The following is a 19000-nucleotide window of genomic DNA, read 5'->3' as shown; positions in this document are numbered from 1 at the left end:
GACCAATTTACTAGAATTTTTTTTAAAAAATTACATTTGTGGCCAAAGTACCAGATAATATGTGTTTTTTTTTCCTTTGTCTCTATTGCACACCTCTTTTTCTTGACAATTTCAATGGAGGAAGAGAAGCTGGACGAAGAAAGACAAAATCTGAATCTTCCTAGCTCTTTCATTGTTGCTAGGATTGCAGCAATGAGTATGGCATAGTTTCTGACCAACGATTTTTCTAAACTAGCGTAAAATAGTACACTGAGTTTTTACTATGTGCCCAGAATTATTTATAAAATTTCAATCAAGCGAAAAGGTGAAACTTTAAAATGTATTAATAGTACTGGCTGGTCTGCAATTTAATATTTGTGATACAACATGAAGACACCATAGTTCAGTTCTAATTTAACCACTTTTGACAAATAACTAATGCTACAGGAAACTACAGGTGGCACGTTGAATTAATTATAGTGGGAATAAGGGCCATGTTTTTCTGAGAACTTGTGAGAAGGAATGGCTTCAGAAAATGAAAATGAACGGGCAATAAAAAATAATATAACAATAAGAGACAATTACGACAAAAACTCTTGCACATAATATGTACTTAGCATTGTCCTAAGAGTTTTATTCATAATAATTAGATTAATCTTTACAACATCCCTAAGAAGTAATTACTCTTATCCCCAGTTTGCACAAAGGGAAGCTGAGGCACGGAGCAATTGAGATACTTGCCTAAGGACACAGAAAGAGTGGTATAACTGGATTAAATCCAAAGCATGCCAGCCTGAAAGCCTGTTCTCTAGATCACTCTACAAAACTGCCTCTCTATGTGTCTAGGCTACGCATATGCAGCCTAAACCCCAAAGTATTGCTATGAATGTACTTTTTTTGTAGCCACTGACATTGGAAGCTAGATTCAACAGAACATGTATATCCATAATGGGATTAAAATCAGATTTTATTATAGGACTGACAAATTAGACAAACAAGATTATTTATATTAATCTATATAACTGGAAAGTGAAAGGTCACAGGTTAATTGTCCTAGCATGAGACTACAGGAATGAAAAGAGATGAAAAAAAGGGCAATGTCCAAACAGAATCTGTAAATTTAATGTTTCAGATTCTATTGTTAATTAAAATCACTTCTACAATGATCCAGAAATTTTATTTATATCCCAAAGATTGAAAGCAGGACCTCGAAGGGATATTTGCACATCCACAGTCATTGCAGCATTATTCACAATAGCCGAAAGGTGGAAGGAAGCAATGCAATAGCCATTGACAGAGGAATAGAAGAAGAATTTGTAGTATATACATACAATGGAATATTATTCAGCTTTAAAAAGAAAAATAAGGAAATTCTGTCATATGCTACAACATGGATAAAACTTGAGGACAATATGCTAAGTGAAAGAAGCCAGTCAAAACAACAAAGACTGTAGATTCCACTTATATGAGGTATCTAAAGGAGTCAAACTCACGGAAACAAAAAGCAGTATTTTAGTGCTAATTGCTGAGGGGAAGAGGAAATGAGAAGTTGTTCGGTGGATACAGAGTTTCTGCTTTTGCAGGATGAAAAAGTTCTATTGTGCAATAGATATCTATTGCACAATAATATAAATATGGTTACATGACTGAACTGCACACTTAAAAATGGGTAAAATGATAATGTTTATATAATATTTTTTTACCACAATTAAATATATATCTATATCTGTCTATCACTATCATCTTTATCTTTATCTCCATCTCTATGTCTATTTCTATCTATCTCTATCTATCTATTTACAGTTGACCCTTGAACAACATGGGTTTGAACTGCGCAGGTCGTTATATGTGGATTTGTTTCAATAAATATGAAGTTGGCCCCTCGTATTCTCAGTTTTCACATCTACTAATTCAATCAACCACAGATCAGAGAAAATAGTACTTTTAATCTGCTTTTGGAAATTTGCAGATGTGAAGGGCAGATTGTAGGCATTCTTCTGCGCCATTTTATATAAAGAACTTGAGCATCTGTGGATTTGGTAATCCATGGAGGTCCTGGAAATAATCCCCCATGGATACTGAGGGATTACTGAGCTTTGGGGAAGAGAACAGTTATATACAGATTTTTGACTGCAAGTTGGTCAGCACCTCTAATCCTCATGTTGTTCAAGGGTCAACTGTAATCACTTCTATAATCTTCTCTGCAGACTGAGTATAGGTGGGTGGCATCAGGAACAGCCATTATATTTAGGAGAATTACAAGCTTTGTGTAGTAAAAATGAGAAACAGCTTAAAAATTTTGCAGAATTGGAATCAAATCTTAGTTCTCCATTATTGTTGTGTGGCCATAAAAAAATTACTTAAATTTATAAACCTCAAAGTTTTGTTTTTGTTTTTGTTTTTTTTTTAATCTAAAATTTACAGCTAACATATAGTTCGAAGTATTTAACTAAGATAACTTTTATGGAAACATTTAGCATCATGTAGATGCTCCAAAATTGTATATCTGTCCCTGATATTTGTGTAAAGGGTAAGGCTTATGAAAGAGGGATTTCTTGAAATAATGACTTTTTGATCTAGAACTGTAATAGCGAGCAGCATTGTATAACAGTTGAAAATGCAACTCTGAATTCAGATGCCTAGTTTTTAGCCTAGTTTCATATGACATTGGGAAATCTACTTAACCCCTCCAAGCCACACTTATCACAGCCCTAAAATATAGATGACAAAAAATGCCCTGACTCGAGGATGTTCAGCAGACATTAAAGTGAATGCTTAAAGAAATATTTGCAGCCCCTTCTTCCCCCTAGCCTTTCTTTATGTAAAGGCAAAAGAAGAAAATAAATATTTGTCTTCCAATGCTTTCTTATAATTTAAGGGCGACCATGTGATGCAATTCTCATTAATTAGATGTAAGAAAGTGCCTGAGTATTCTTTCTAGCAAGTCTTTTTTTTTTTTTTCCTTAAGAAATATACTAGGCTGGTGTGTACAATCAGTTTTTAGATCTGCCAGCTTTTGGCCTACCCCACCTTTCTGGAATTCAGGTACAAGACCTGGAGGCGTGAAAGTCAATGTATAGAAAGAATATGGATCATACACCATTGCCAGTACTCGTATAAGCCTTAGACCTCAGAATTTCTTGTCTTTATGGATTAAAAAAACATACACATCATTCTTTAAGACATTGTACAGGCTTATTGCAAGCATTAAAGAAAGCAAAGGGAGGAAAGTTCTCAGCATAGTGACTTTCTTTTCTGCAGCAAATTATTACTGACAAACACATAAATGCCAAGTTGAATGTCATTTCATATTCTATGGTACTAAGCACATGGTAGAAGACAAATGCATTAATATCAACCTACATGTAGGTTGTAATTTAATATTTTTATCACTTTCTTAATCTTTACCAATAAATACATAATTATGAAATGACAATTATATTACAGGTTTCTTCAGTTTTTACAGAGCTAGTGTTCAATATAATGTGATGAAGTAGTTGAACAGTGAGGAAAGTAGACATTGAAGGATGCGTGTGAATGTATTGTAAGAACTTCCAAAGGGTTTGCAAAAAATTAATTCTGTATAGATTTTATTGTTGCATTAAAATATCAGATGTGCATCTGCTTTGAACTATTTTGATGAGCTTAAAATATCTTGGGGGGAGTAGAGAGTGTATAGCATATGCTCAAGCCTTAGTTCATTGATTAATTTATTGAGCCATGCTAACTGCCTAGTGTAAAGCTGATTCATTTTATGATTCATCACAAGAAAAGCTAATAAGTTGAAATACTTTCTCTACTATTCTGGAAAATGTATGTTTCCTATGGTCTTTAAATGGTGTAGTTTTCAACCATGACCTGCTTTTCTTAGACTATCAAGATGAAAATTAAAATAACATTTAAACAAAAGTGATACATTCAATGAAGTATAGATATGACCAGCTCTTTGAAAGAAAGTATATGAATCAAATCATAATTTCAGAGTTCCATTATTTACTGAACCAGATGAATCGTAGATTGTGTTTTTTTAGAAATGGTTGCAACACTTCCCATCATACATGTTCTTTTTACAATGTGATTTTGACCTTCTTCCAATTAAGAGGTAGGATTTTTGTTATTCCTTTCTAATCTGGGAAGGCTTATGACTCTAGTGAAAGTTATTATGAGCAGTCCAATGTTAGATTATAAAAAATCATACAACATCAGCTTAATTTTCTTGGGGCATTTGGTCCTGCAACCTAGCTTGAATGCTGTGGAGAAACCCAAAATAGCATATGTGGAGAAATCACATGGAGAGATAATATGCAGGTGTTTTAGCCATTAGACCAGCTAAAGTTCTAGCTGACAACCAGTATCATACTATTGAACATGTGAGTGAAGATAACTCCAGATAATTTAAGTCCTCAGGAACCAAATCACTTCTAACCTTCTAATCTTGCTTTCTGAGGCCCCAGACATGGGAATGGGATAAACCATTCCCATTGTGCCACATCAGAATTCTTAATCTATAAGCACTGTGAGTATATTAACATGATTGGTTCATGCAGTAACCTTTGGGGGTACTTTAAGCAACAATACTAACTATTGCAACTTTTTTTCTTTAGAAGTTAAGGAGCTCTAAAGGAGCTCTAAATGATGTAACCCAGGATTCTTTAGTGATGGTAATGCTATAACCTATATATTTATACTAAATCATTCCTCCAATTATTCTGAATAAGTGAGAGCTACACAAATACAGGGATATATGTTTATCCCTTAATTAAGTGCCTTCTAGGCCCAGTAAGTTATCTAAATATACAATTTACAAAGCAGCCTACCCAAGACTGGTCGGTTGGTAGGTAGAGTAGCAAACTAAAAAGTATATATATTCTAAGTAAGTCATTTAAATTAATATTTGTTCTAATAATATTCTGAGAAAACACATACATTCTACATACCTGTTGTTCTGACCTTCAGAATTTAGCTTCACTGTGAGATAGTGAATACCATCATCATTATTTCTCCTGAACTCCTAAATTGAACCAATAGCCTCCCTCCATGTCCACCCTTGTTCACTGCAATCTGTTCTCCACATGGCAGTTTAAGATTTACTTGTTAATATAAATTAATTTAGTCACTTATTTCCTAGAAAGTTCTGCAAAAGCAGGCTTTGCTATTATCTACAAATATGTCTAGTACCATTTCCAAGATATTGAGATATTCACAACTAAGAATCTTGGCATAATTTATTATTTCTGCTTTGACTATTCTTTCCCCTAAAATTTGCTTTGTTGGCTCTTTCTTATATTTTAGATCTAAGCTTAATTGTAATCTAAAGAAGGCATCTTCTGACTACTCTATAAATGCAGGGCCTCCACAATTGTTCTCTGTTCTCTATATATGACTGATGTGAGCCCCATTTATTCACTTTGTAGTATTTATTATAAGCAGTAACTTTTATAAATATATACATACATATTGATTGATTGATTGATTGATTATCAGTTCTCTTTGGTGTAAACTTCAGAAAGTTAGGGGCCAAAATAGCGACCACATAAGAGAATCATTGAAATAATGGTTCAAAGAGAAAAAGAAGTCATAATTATTCCATAATTGCAGTACAATAAATGTACAAAATATTCTTTTAAAAAAGTTGGAATGCAATATATATTTAATCAGGCAAATGGGCAGTATTTAACGGTATAAACATCAACTAGAAAAAATGCATTGAATTAAAATTCAATCAAATACAATAAATGCAAGAAAAACAAAAACAATAAACAGAAATATATAAATTGATAGACATGACATGAACTGAACTGATAAAAGCAGACAAGTAATTACAAAGTAAAAAAAAATCAGTGTAAAACAATTGAGAATAAAAATAAACTCATGTAACCACAGTAAGGAAAATAAAACATGAAATAGAGAAAAACTTGGGACATCTAAGAATACTTTGTACATTACATAATAGTAACAAGGCAACCTGGAATATCCAAGATTGATGTGAAAGTTTTAACTGTTACGACAATAATATGAATCAAGGAGAAAAGCACTGGAGCCAGAGAAACTGAAAAAAAAAAAATTATTTTATGTTTCAAGGAATAAACTAAAAATAAGTTTAAAAACCTCTCACTTTGACTTTTCCAAAAAAATTACTTCAAAATTTGAAAAAAAAAAAAAACCAGAACTAAGAAACCTATAAACCTGCTGCATAGGTATAGGCAATGCATTTTATTTATTTATTTATTTATTTATTTATTTATTTATTTATTTATTTATTATGTTTTAAGTGAGGCAACCCTTGGTTGACCTCACAGATTGCAAGAACCTTGTCAGCTTACAATTCCTTGTTTTTTAGGCCCACAGCACCTGATTTTCCTAGGTGGTCTCTCATCCAAGTACTAACCAGGCCCGACCCTGCTTAGGTTCCAAGATCAGATGGGATCTGGCTTGTTCAGGGCAGCATGGCCATAGACTAGGCAATGCATTTTAAGGTTATTGGTAATACGTGTTACATAAAATTCTAGCCAATAAATTTTAGCAATTATAGTTCCATGGCTGCCGGAGCATATTACTGGCTATATTCTGACAAGATCTTCTGGAATGATAATGTAAGAGGGTTGTGACCAGCAATAGCTCACAGCTATCACAAAGATGTAGCTTCACAGAGGGTTTTCCCAAAGCTACATTGCCATTTCCACAGGCTAGATGTACAACAAATCACACATATGACAGTTTAAAACAATATTGTTAGCTTGAGAACTTACAGTAATAAAGGTGCTTATGTATTAATATACTTTTAATATTTCAAGGAAAATAACAGTTTGAGAGAAGAATTTATAAGTTGTTTCTTTCAGGCCATTTTACCATTATTAAAAAAATTTCAAACCAAGTAAAGTAATAAAGAAACATGTACTAAAAAGTTTTCGTAAACAGTATTTTTATAATTTATAAAAATTAATTTCAGGGTGGCTCCATAGTGTAGTGGTTAGCACGTCTGCTTTACACGCAGAAGGTCCTGGGTTCACGCCCCAGGGGGAGCAACGGACCATACCCCGGTATGCCAGGCCCCGGGGTGCATGCTGAGAGCATGTGGGAGGAGACGCCTCGCCTTCAGAGATCCAGTTCTTAAGGGGAAAAAGCAACATCATAGGTCAGGGGTAGAAGGGGTTGTGGGGGGGAATTAAAGAGGGAGAAAAAAATTTCAGTTTCAATATTCTAATCTTACACAATCTTTCTCTTTAATCTTGTTTTTAACAAGAAATTTTCATGGAGCACATTTTATTCACAGTCAGCTTGAAAAGCATATTAAATCATTTTAGGATGCTTTAATTCTACTATTTGAAAAGTTCCTGGCTAGCAAAGGAGAACAAAGGTAAAAATGGAGCCATGTCAGGGAAGAAAATTCATTGTCAACATGTACTTTAATAGTGGCAATGTTTGATACAATATTTCATTTAATTCTTGCAGTCTCCCTGTGAGGTAGTTATTCTAAAATAAAATACTAAAGATTTTGGTACTAGAGTTATTTGTGATTACCTCTATAAAAAGCAAAATAAATTAACAAGTTACAGAAATATTAGGAATGCTGGCTCTCAATGTGAAATATTATAAATATTATGGATTATTTTTCAAAAAGATATTGTTTCAGAACAATATTTTATTTCTAAATTACTGAAATGCCACAAACACAACATACTACCATTTCAAAACTAGATTAGCAAAGTAATAAATTGAAGCCAAATTGCCTTCAGGATCGATGAGAACAGCTACTAATAAAATTAGACTTTAAAAAATCATAAAAATAATAAGAAATAACAAACATAACTTTCTAATAAACTGTAAAAAATAGAAATAATCAATCTGTTTGTTTTAATTGCAAAGCACTTGAGGAATCTTACTTTGTTTTCTTTCATTCCTATTCAAATTGATTTCTTTGTCAATGGCTCTTAGTGGTCACAAGCCACCAAAAACAAACAAGTAAGCAAACACTTTAGACTCAACATTTCTCTTTTTGCTTGCAAATTTTCACGGATTATTTTTAATGTTCAGTTCTTCTCAATATAAAAATATCTTCTCTAAATATCTAATACTGAATTTCAATGGACATTTACCAAAGCTTATATTAACTACTTTTATGTTTTAAAGTGTTTTCTATTTTGTTTATTTTAGAATCCCTGATTATACTTCTATTAATAGTAATCATTGGACATATATACTACCCAGTTTTTTTTTCATAGAAATGAGGCAAACTGTTCAGCTAGATTTAAACAGACTGCTATTCACCTACTAGAGTTTACCATTTACCAGTTCCAGCACAATTGGGTACAATCCAAATAGTTTGAATCTCTTCCTGATTATCTGAATCAAAATTCCTTCTAAGATCTGAAAAACTGATATTCATTTCTGTTTCGGAAACATCTTCCAGTCACAGCATTATATTTATTAGTCTTAAGAATTAGTGTAGAAAAAGATATAAGTCTCAACTTTTGAAATTAAGAACCATCAAGCAATTTTAAGTAGTTAGCGTTATTGAGTAACAAAAAGAGCTCGTCTCGCCAGAAGGCCGATATCTTTATTTCTATTACTGGATTCTAAATGATAGGAATATTTTATCCATTCTTTTAATGTAAACTTTTTAAGTGAATACTAGAGCTCATTCTCTAAACAAATTTCTTCCTTGACTCATGTGCAGTGGTGTAAATTTATGGTGGGATAATTGGGTTCTCTAAGAAGGAGATAGCCAACAGAGAATTAGATATGCAAGAGATTTATTGGGAGTAATATCAGAAGAGGATGAAGGGAACAGAGCCAGAGAAGACAGGCAGAACCTCAGACCGTGATGCATGCCTAACACCTGTGAAGGAGATGGGGAAGGAGGAGGAACTGGGTGGGAGGATTCATGGACTGCAACACGGTTACAGAAAACATTTGTCCAGGCCAATGGAGGTTCTCGAGCTAATTCACCTGTTAAAGGAGTCCTGGGTCCCCTAAGAAGGAGCCTGCACTAGTGTCTCACTATGCTCAATCATTGGCTAAGAGCAACTTGTGAGAACCATGTCCTCAGTAAAAGCATAGTCATATATGCAGAGGGACAGCAGCTAGGGTTGTATGTCAACTATGCTTTCCAAAGCAGGGGATCTGAGTTTTGCATTATTATGACCTCTACATATAGAATTCCACAAGGTTTCTTAACTGAGGGTTATTAGCAACTGATATAGCTTTTCATTTATTTCCTAAATTTCATAGCCTTGATTTTTCCTTCTCCTCACTTTCAATAATAGGCCATTTAAGTTCCTTCTTTCTCTACAGAACATGTAGATGGCACTGATGGTATATTGATGGTTGCAGATGCTTCTGCTTTCCAGTACAGATTGAAGAGAAATGTTTTGAAACGCATTTCTCTATTATGTAATGAGTAAATGAATGTAGAGTTCCCCTACATCTACATTAGAGATGTCGACAATGGTACCTGCCATACCCTGGACTTCTCCAGATAAAGCTAGTTGGGAAAAAGAAATAGTTTCCTGATCGAGGGAAGCTATTCTTTTGCATCATCTACAATCTAGGAGGATAATTTTGAACAGGAAAAAAGGTCTTGTCAGTTTAATTCTGACTTTAAACACTTTGAATTGGGAAACTTCACAACATTAAATGGTAGCTACAGTATCAGTAGCCCCATTGGACAGTTAAGAACACAAAAGCTAGTTATTTTCTGAAAGTTAAAAAATAGTAAGTTAAGTCCAAAGTTTTGAGCCCTTTCAGACCTAAATTTAGAGCTCTTTCTGTCACAACACCAATCCTTTCTGATTAGTGATCTCTCACTTTGGCCAGCCCAGGAAATCTAGCTCTGTAGAATGTGAAGGAGAGAGGGTTCTTGCTGAAAGAACAGACTGGCTCATGAATGCCCTTTAGATAAAGGAATATTCAAGGTCTTTAGGTCTGGTAAACGGTAAAGAAGCAAAGGGGCAAAGACACTAAAGCTATTGAGGGTGAAAAGGGAAGGCTCCTCCTTTAGTCTTCTTCATCTTAATAAAAGATAACTTCATCATTCTGGTTAGTTGCTCAAGCTAAATACCTTGGGGTTGTCCCTGACTTCTACTTATAATTCGAGCACAAATCTTGTTAGTTCTTTCTAAAAATATATCAAGTTTATGGCTAAGTCCTAGCATTTCAAAAGCTCTCAGTGCAAGAACTAGCTACCATTATATCTTGCCTGATTAAATAGACTCTTCGTTTGCCTTCACATCATAGAGAGATCCTTTTGAAATGTATGGAAATCAGATAATTCCAATCCTTTGTTTGAAATGATCGAATGGCTTACCATCTCTTTCAAGTAAAAATCCAAAATCCCTAAAATGGCCTACAAGGTTACATGAAATGACCAGGCACTACTTTCCAATCTTTATCTACTTCCACTTCCTTTTTCATTTTTCCCACCTCAGCCACTCTAGTTTCCTTGCAATGTGCATTAATACATCATGCACACTCCAGGACACAGTTTGTATTTGTTATTCCTTCTGCCTGAAGGCCTCCTCCTGATATCTTTATGGAAAACCTATTCCCTTTCTTCAGGTCTCTGTTCAAATATCAATCTATCAAGATCTTTCCTAACCTACATAAAGTCTCTTCACTCTTTTTCCACTGCAATTGATAATGCTGTACTCTGCTTGGCTTTTCTCCAAGGCTTGTGAAGATAATTATTTTGAACAAACCAAAAAATTAGCCTCAGATTCTTTGTCTAAATTTTCTATTAAAGTGTTACCACAGTTAAGTATTTTTTTATATAAGATTTTTAATGGATAAAACCATTGTGTTAAAAAACAGAAATGGTGTTAAACAAACCCTTTCAAATGCATGTTCTTTCAGTATTCATTTTTACTTTGATGAAGTTCCATCTAATTTTCTTAAAATGTCAATATATACGGGGCTAAGTTTTATTGAGGAAAAAGTAATTTGTGAGATATTTTGTTCAAGTGAAATAAACTCCTTAAATATTCTCATTGATTCAACCATTTAATCAACCATATATGCAAAAAACTCCCATTATATTCCACTTTATAATTCAGGCTCTAGTTTAGCCATTCAATGTGCAACATAAATAAAACATAGCCTCTGTTTTTTAAATTTTTCAGAACTTCATTGTCTAATCTAATAATTGTGATCTAATCAATAAAGAGGTCTACCTAAATTATCCCTATGTGGCAGCACAGTTTAAAATGACTTTTTATTTTATGTTCTTTGTAGCACCTGCTGTCTTTAAATGATTTTCAAATTGCTTCTGATTTTTCAGCAATTCAGATAACATTTTCTAATTCCACATCAGTGAAGTTTAATATTATCATTTATATTTCTCCTTTGCCAAAAACTATTCTGGGGCCATTTAGAAGAAGACTAGTTTGTTCTTAAAATACCTTGTCAAGCTAACTGGCATAATTGTCTCCTACCTATATCTTTTGCAAGATGGATATATGTATTCATATTTCCAGAACCTGAACTTATACAATATTTGTTGTAATTATTAGATCATAAAAAACAGAATAACTTACAGTATTTTTTTAAGGGGAACTAAATGATATCCAGTTGACTTTGGATATACAAAAACTAATGACAGAAAATGTTTGCTAATCAGGTTTTCCGTTTTTTCCAAATAGAAGACCTTTTTAAAGTACTGATGTCTTAACAACTATATCATATAATATTAGTTATAATCTATAAGAACACAAAGTTATCTAGGTAACTTAGATTTTTTTTATAACACATGGTCTAGTAGTATAGAATCTATTTTCTAATACCTAAGGGCTGATTTCCCTATTTCAGAGAAGACAAGGGAATTTGGTAAGTCAAGAAATCATTTAGCAATTTTAATAAACCATTCATACTGAAGTAAGTTGTACAATTTCTTTATATTTTTTAACTTGTCAGTTTATGTTTGCAACATCAAAAAAATCTCAAATTAGATTTTTAGAAAGTGATGAAACAGATGTTTATTATGACAGGATACTTGTCCCTCCATACTGAGGTTTGAATCACACCATTATATATATATATATATATATATATATAATTATATATATATTATATATATTAATATATATAATATATATATAATTAATATATATTAATTATTAATTAATATATTAATTATATATAATTAATATATATAATATATAATTAATATATATTAAATATTAATTGATATATATTAATTAATATATATTATATATATTAATATATATATATTAATATATATATTATATATCTCCCACTCCCCAAAATGCCATGCTATCTGTCACCATACACAAAATAAATTCAAAGTGGATCAAAGATCAAAATATAAGACCTGAAACAATAAATTGCATAGAAGAAAACTTAGGTACTAAACTCATGGACTCGTTTTAAAGAGGATTTTATAAATCTGACCTCCAAGGCAAGGGAAGTAAAAGCAAAAATAAACAAATGGGACTTTATCAAACTAAAAAGCTTCTGCACAGCAAAAGAAACCATCAACAAAACCAAAAAGGCAACCAACTGAATGAGAGAAGATACTTGCAAAAGACATCATTGAAAAGGGGTTAATATCTAAAATATATAAAGAATTCATACAACTCAACAACAACAATAGCAAACAAACAAAACAAAAAATCCAATTAAAAAAATGGGCAGAGGACTTGAACAGACACTTCTCAGAAGAAAACATACAAGTGGCCAACTGACATATGAAAAGATGCTCAATTTCACTAGCTATTAAGGAAACGTAAATCAAAACCACAACAACTTTATATTTTTATAGCTAACTTTTAGTTTTATATCTCATCAAAATTGTCTCCTGGGCTTTTAATGAATACTTGTACTTTTCCAGAAACAAGAAGAAAAGACATATAAAAAAAATTAAACAAAGCCCATTAATTAGGAAACTTACAATCTTCTTTATTATTATGACAAAGTCAGAGAAAATATTAATTATTTTATAATGTGAAAATTTCATGATACTTTCTGTCAGTATTATATAAAATATTTTTAACTTGGGGAAAACAATTGATAAATTCAGAAAACAGCTGTTAGGAATTTTTCATGAGGTTCCTATTGCTTCTTAATGATTTCATTATTTTTCTTTAATTTTTACCAACTTATGAAATAACGCCATTTTTAAATAATCGAAGTAAGTGTAAAGTGCTGTACATTAGGTGGTTAGCAATAAAATATCTAAACAAAACAACTATATAAAAGACAAAAAACAAACTATGTGAATAAAATAATCAATTTTATACTTTAATGTTAGATGTAGTTTGCTGAAATGATATAAAGAAGAAAATTAGAAAAGAACATATGGTACATTAGAATTCATCAAGAAAAGGAAATTACTCTAAAGATTAGAGAAATAAATGGAGAATAAGCTACCCAACTTAGCTAATTGGTCAAATTTATTTTAAATTTAAAATCATTTTGAGAATAAAAGAAAACAATCAGCATTACATTCAGACTTTTATTAAAACTTTCCTATAGAAATGTATTCTTTTATATTTGTGTAGGCTACACATTTTAGTTATTGTTCATGGTTTCACTTACAAAGAATTAAGCCATAGGTGATGTAAAAAAAAAAAAACACTTTACAAAATGTCATTCTCACCTGAATTTATTCTTATTATGTTCTTTATGAAATGATCATTTTCCTAACTCTGTCATTCTTAGGGGAATTATTAGTTGGCATTCTACTATAAAAAAGAACTTTCCCCTTTCCTTCAATTTATTTGTTTGCTTGGATTTTCATGTTAATGTGTGATTCATTAATTCTTTTATGCTTTTGTTGTTTTTTCATTAACCAGATCTCTCCTCATTTATTTCATAGCATCCTTGGGTAGCAACAAAATAATCATTTGGAAAAGGATAACAGAGTTATCACTCTCTTAAAATATTTAACATACTATATATAGCTCAACAAATATAATTCTTCCCAATTATATTTAATTTTACAAGGCTATACTCCCTCTGTTAACTTGTTGGAGTAAACTGCATTTCCCCCCCTCATATATCTTGTCCTGCTGCACATCTCTGCTCTTCTCAACACTTATTAAAAATACTCATTGTGTTTTAACCAATAATTTTCACTATTTATTTTGAATATTACTTTTCCATGTTTAGTCCATGTGAGATTTGTCAAACTGGTTCTTGTGTCATTTGTACATGACAGTTCATTTTGAATGACTGTATATTTTCTAGCACAACAAAATATTTCAGAATTACTTTGTACTTTCCTTGTAATCATCCATTTTTCTAAATATTTCTGTTTTGTTTTTAATGAGGAACAGTATTTAGGAAATGAGATATAGTTGTAAAGTGTACTCATTGTGACAGGAATTCTCTTGCTTCTATCTTCTTTCAGAGTATAAAAGTAGGAATTATGTCACATGTATTTTAGGAATGAGCAAATGAGTAAACACTGATATTGTTGGGAATCAGAATTCTTACTATGGGAAAAAAGATAAATAAATACAGAATGTAGAAAGGAACTATTATATGTAGTTGGCATTAACTATATCAATAGAAAGAATCAGTGTTTTAGAAAATGTCAGATATATCAGTTTTCTTATTTAATAAACTATTTTTTCCCTCTGTTCCTGTTGATATGAATGAGATTTTTGCAAGTGTGTTTAACAGAACACTATTTCCACAAGATGCTTTAGGGATGAATAAAGATTTGGTAGTCATTAAGTTTGGAAAATAATGTGTTCTCTGTCACCCTGGTGGAGATAGATCAGGCACAATAACATTTTAAGGCTCCTAAAAAGTCTGACAGTAAAGGACCTTGTCTAGCCAGTTTCCCTAACTTATTAGAACAGAGAATCCTTTACCCCTTTTGAAAGGGGAAATTCAATTGAACTGGTATTATACAAGATGCATTTTAATAAATGCTCTTCTAGATTGTTACTATAGAATATATTCTTGAGTGGTTCAATATGTGTTAAGCAGTCCTATATTGTGGCTTAAAAACCATTTATACAAAACTCTTTAGCACAAAATCCAGGAGACAAGTCTCTGTTTCCTCGGTCCTGAAGTATTTGTCTTTCCTCATGTAACAATAACAATTTCAGTGTAAGAAAACTTGAAATTACAATATAACAAATGTTATTATATATTTGGAGGCTACATTCACTACACATCTTCCTCTGCTGTTGAAAAAATTTATTTCAGCCTTGGATGAATAAAAAGTAGTTGGAATTGTAGAAATCGAAGTTAATATATAATATAATTATTGCTAAAGGCTATACTCATTGTCTTATACTAATTAAAACTCTTTATGTTCTAGATAGACATATAATTTCTGTTGTTAGATATGAGGAACCAAATCCAGTCAATATTTCTTAAAACTACATAATATCTTAATAAATGAGAGAATACACAATTTAGTAATCTAGCTTTTTTCACTATTTGTTTTTCTCTTGGTTTTATATAAAGAAATTGGAAACATGTTAAAAGCTGCATAAATCATTCTTTTGAATTCTCTCATCTCTAAAGCAGAAAAGCTCTAAAATTAAGATATGTTAAAATTAATTCGTTGATATATGTACTTTTGCATGATTTTTTATATCGCCTTTATTTAATGTAAGCAATACTATTTCTTCAATTAAAAAAGTATTTATTCACTTTGCAAATATTCACTCAGCCCTTTCTATTTATTAGGTAAACTGTTAGAAGTTTAGAATACAAAAATAAAGAATACATGGGTTCTTTCAACAAGATGCTTACAGAATAAAAAGAAAGAAAGCATGTAATGAGATATACGAGTGAACAATGTCAGAGGAGCCATAAAAAGGTGAATGCAGTACTACAAGGTACAGAAAATGAAGAGATTAAGAACATCTATAATGTTTGTAAAATCAGATGATTTTCTGAGTAAATTTTCATCAACAATTTCACCCTAACCACACAGACTAAAATTTTGTGAAAAGAGGGACCGACTGTATTTTAAAACTCAGAAAAACACTAGCATGTAAATTAGAAAATTTCACAAACAGGAATAACATTGCATTTCCTTACATTATATTTAGAATGGTGGCAGAGGTGATTCCTTCATGGTAATAGGACTGATGCAGTGGAAGGAAACTGATTCATTATTGTGAGACTTCATATGTAGCACCTTTTCCTATTTATTCAGTCCTGGTTCAGGACAGGATTGAGAAAGCAGAGAACTCCATAAACTTCCAACTCAGTTGCTTTAGTAGCAAGATAAAGATGTTGAACTTTAAGTTTATATATCTAATCATAACTCCATTAATTATGAACAGGGCAGAATATAAAAGAGGCATGTCTAAACAGGGGTGGGCCCCAATAGATCACTGGACTGAAGAAATTCTGATTCTGATAATCAGGTCGAAATAAAAATGTATTGGCCCCTTGTGGGAAAAGACATAAATAATAGGGAGGCTGACAGAGTTGGGAGTTTAAGAATGAGAAGGCCACGTGCCGACTCTTATCTAGTCCTTTCTCCATTACCATACTAATTACAGGGAGCTGTCTCTGATTTTCCATGCAGTAACACGGGAAATCCAAAACCTGTACTCACATCTCCGCTTCCTTGTTAAACTGCAAGCACACAGAGCACAGAGCTGAATAATCCACCTGGAGAAAGGCACCTTCACTAGGTAGAGTTAACAGGTCTTTGTTTTTGCTTTGAAGAATGGTTCCTGAGCTAAGGGGAAAAACATTCCATAAATCTAAATGAAATTCCCTTTGGTATGAAATGTGTGCATAAACCTGGAAGAAGACAATTTTCATGTGATTTGGAGTTTTCTGATGAAATTTTCATGCTGTTCTAGTTTGTTCATTTCCCCTAGGAATCTTCACAAATGAGCCCATGTGAAGGAGTTCCCAGCAGACATTTCACTTCATTAGCTGTCCTTTTTTTTTCTTGTGTCTGATTTTTATCCTTCTCTTTCAAAACTCACACAGCCTCATCCCTTGTAGCTATGTGTTAAGTCAAATTTTCATTGCATTGCTCTCCGAACACCAATAGTGGAGATGGGATGCTCATTGTAGTACATGAGCTAAATACTCTGGGATGAATTTTTCATCAGAAAGATAACTTGAATCCACCTAGCCCAACATCTTTATTTGCTAGACGAAGAACCTGAAATTCAGCAAGTTTAGATGAAATTGACTTTTCTATTCCTACTGAACCTAGCAACTTGAGGCTGCCACTATTTCTTCTCTTGTTTACTGTTAACGCTAACCTTAATGGTACTATTGCAGTTAGATTTGCCCTCTTCAATCTTCTCTCCATATTGGTAAATGAGTATTCATTCAGACATGCAATCTTCATGCCATAAAATCTCTAAGGCTTCCCATTGCCTTAAAATAACCCTGTAATTACAATTAAAAGTCTGAGTAGCCTGGTGGCTTAAACTCTACTCACCTCTCCTTATGTGTTGTGCTATAGCTATATTGACCTCAGCATGTTCTTGCCTGCCTCTGGCCTTGGAAGTACTGATCTCTTGCTCTGCATGGACTTTTACTTTCTCTGTACTTCTCTTATAAGACCCCAGGTCAGAATTTGAAAGTCACTAATACCTCCTCCATACTGCCTCCATACTGCACACATCTTCGCTCTTCCCCTACCAAATACCACAATACTAGTTAGCAACTATAATATGTATCATAAATATTTTTAAATGTATATTTATCCACTAGAGTGTGAGCTCCATTGGGCAGGGTTTTTATTTGTTCCCGCCAATTGCTGTAAGCTCTGCAATTAGCAACATAAGGACTCACAGTATCTGCCTATAAAACAAAGTCAAAACTGGAAACTAATTTTCCTTCTTTTCAGTTTAATGCTCTTCCCATTACCCCATATATTTAATCTCACTTAAGTCACCTATAATTCCACAGAGACAGTCTGAGCATATTCAGGTCCCCAGCTTCATTTATTGCCTCTTTAGTACACTGCGGTTCCTGTTTGCAGAATTACCTACTGTCCTCTAAAGTGCCACCAGATTCATTACTTTGCTCATTTTCTCTGAAAAGGTCCTTTCAAGGGTATTTTGCCTTTGTGTTTTGGCATCAAGGGCTTTTTTTTCCTTCCTCACTGGAGGATTTATAATCCTGATTTTATCACTGCTGCCATTCAGTTTGTTCCCAGCCTCGCCTCAGAATACTTATGTTATACTCATCCACCTCATCATCTTCCACAAACTCTTTTTCTGACATCTTCTTCATCATCTTCATCATCTTTTTCCTCGGCATCTGAAGAGTCACTGTCTGCCTCCTGCTGTTCCAGGGAGTGTGGAAAGCAGAAAAGGGAAGTTGTAGATGCCGCCATAGTATCTTGTTTAAGTTTCTCCAACAATGCCTCTTCAATGGCATTTTCCAGCTAAACAGTCATTAATGCCTTTCTTTTCTTTTTTCCCCCTCAGGTCCACCTTCTTACTCAAACAAGGCTTTCCTCTGTCTCTTTAGTGTAAGTTTTTAAATTTGAATTAGGTACTGGGTGATCTCGGCGAATCTCTGCTTACATTTGTGTCAAATGAAACAGGGCCAGAAAATTAGAGTTTTATGTATTTGCTTCAGTGCCTTCTCAGTTTTTATGAAGCTGGACCAGTTCCCAGGGATGTCTAGGAAAAGCTGCTAGCTCTATAACTTTCATGTACAAGTAACACTCTCCTTTCTCTTCTTTGGTAGTGGCATACTGACTGTTTGCCAGGGGACAAGACAGTTGATTACACAGTCCAGTCAAGTTATATTTATTTCTGCAAAAGCTCAGTGTCTTGGTTCTTATTTTGAAGGAATAAAATTGCTTGTTTCCTAGAGTATCCCAGATAACATCATCTGACTACATGGTGTTGGTGGTTTAGTATGCATACTTGGCCAGATTCAGGAATCATTGATCTATTTTAATTAAGTATTTCTAATAGATTTATGAAAAAAAAAATAGTATAACCAAATATTGTTGTGTTTATTGCAAATATTTATCCTACTTTGTTCTTCATATTGACTTTTGATATTAAGAATTATTGTACATGTTTATTGCATATTATCACTCTTC

General features: G+C 32.8%; 2 pseudogenes; both read right to left on the bottom strand.

The window, feature by feature from the left end:
* Positions 1–6318: 6318 nt before the first annotated feature.
* LOC120588461 (uncharacterized) lies at positions 6319–6437 on the bottom strand (annotated as a pseudogene).
* An 11528-nt stretch (positions 6438–17965) lies between these two features.
* Positions 17966–18793, bottom strand: LOC120588362 (protein MAK16 homolog; annotated as a pseudogene).
* Between the last annotated feature and the right edge of the window lie 207 nt (positions 18794–19000).

This window comes from Pteropus medius, unplaced genomic scaffold (assembly GCF_902729225.1).
Source record: "Pteropus medius unplaced genomic scaffold, Ma_sr-lr_union100, whole genome shotgun sequence".
Classification (NCBI taxonomy): domain Eukaryota; kingdom Metazoa; phylum Chordata; class Mammalia; order Chiroptera; family Pteropodidae; genus Pteropus; species Pteropus medius.
This window is presented reverse-complemented; position numbering and strand designations above follow the sequence as displayed.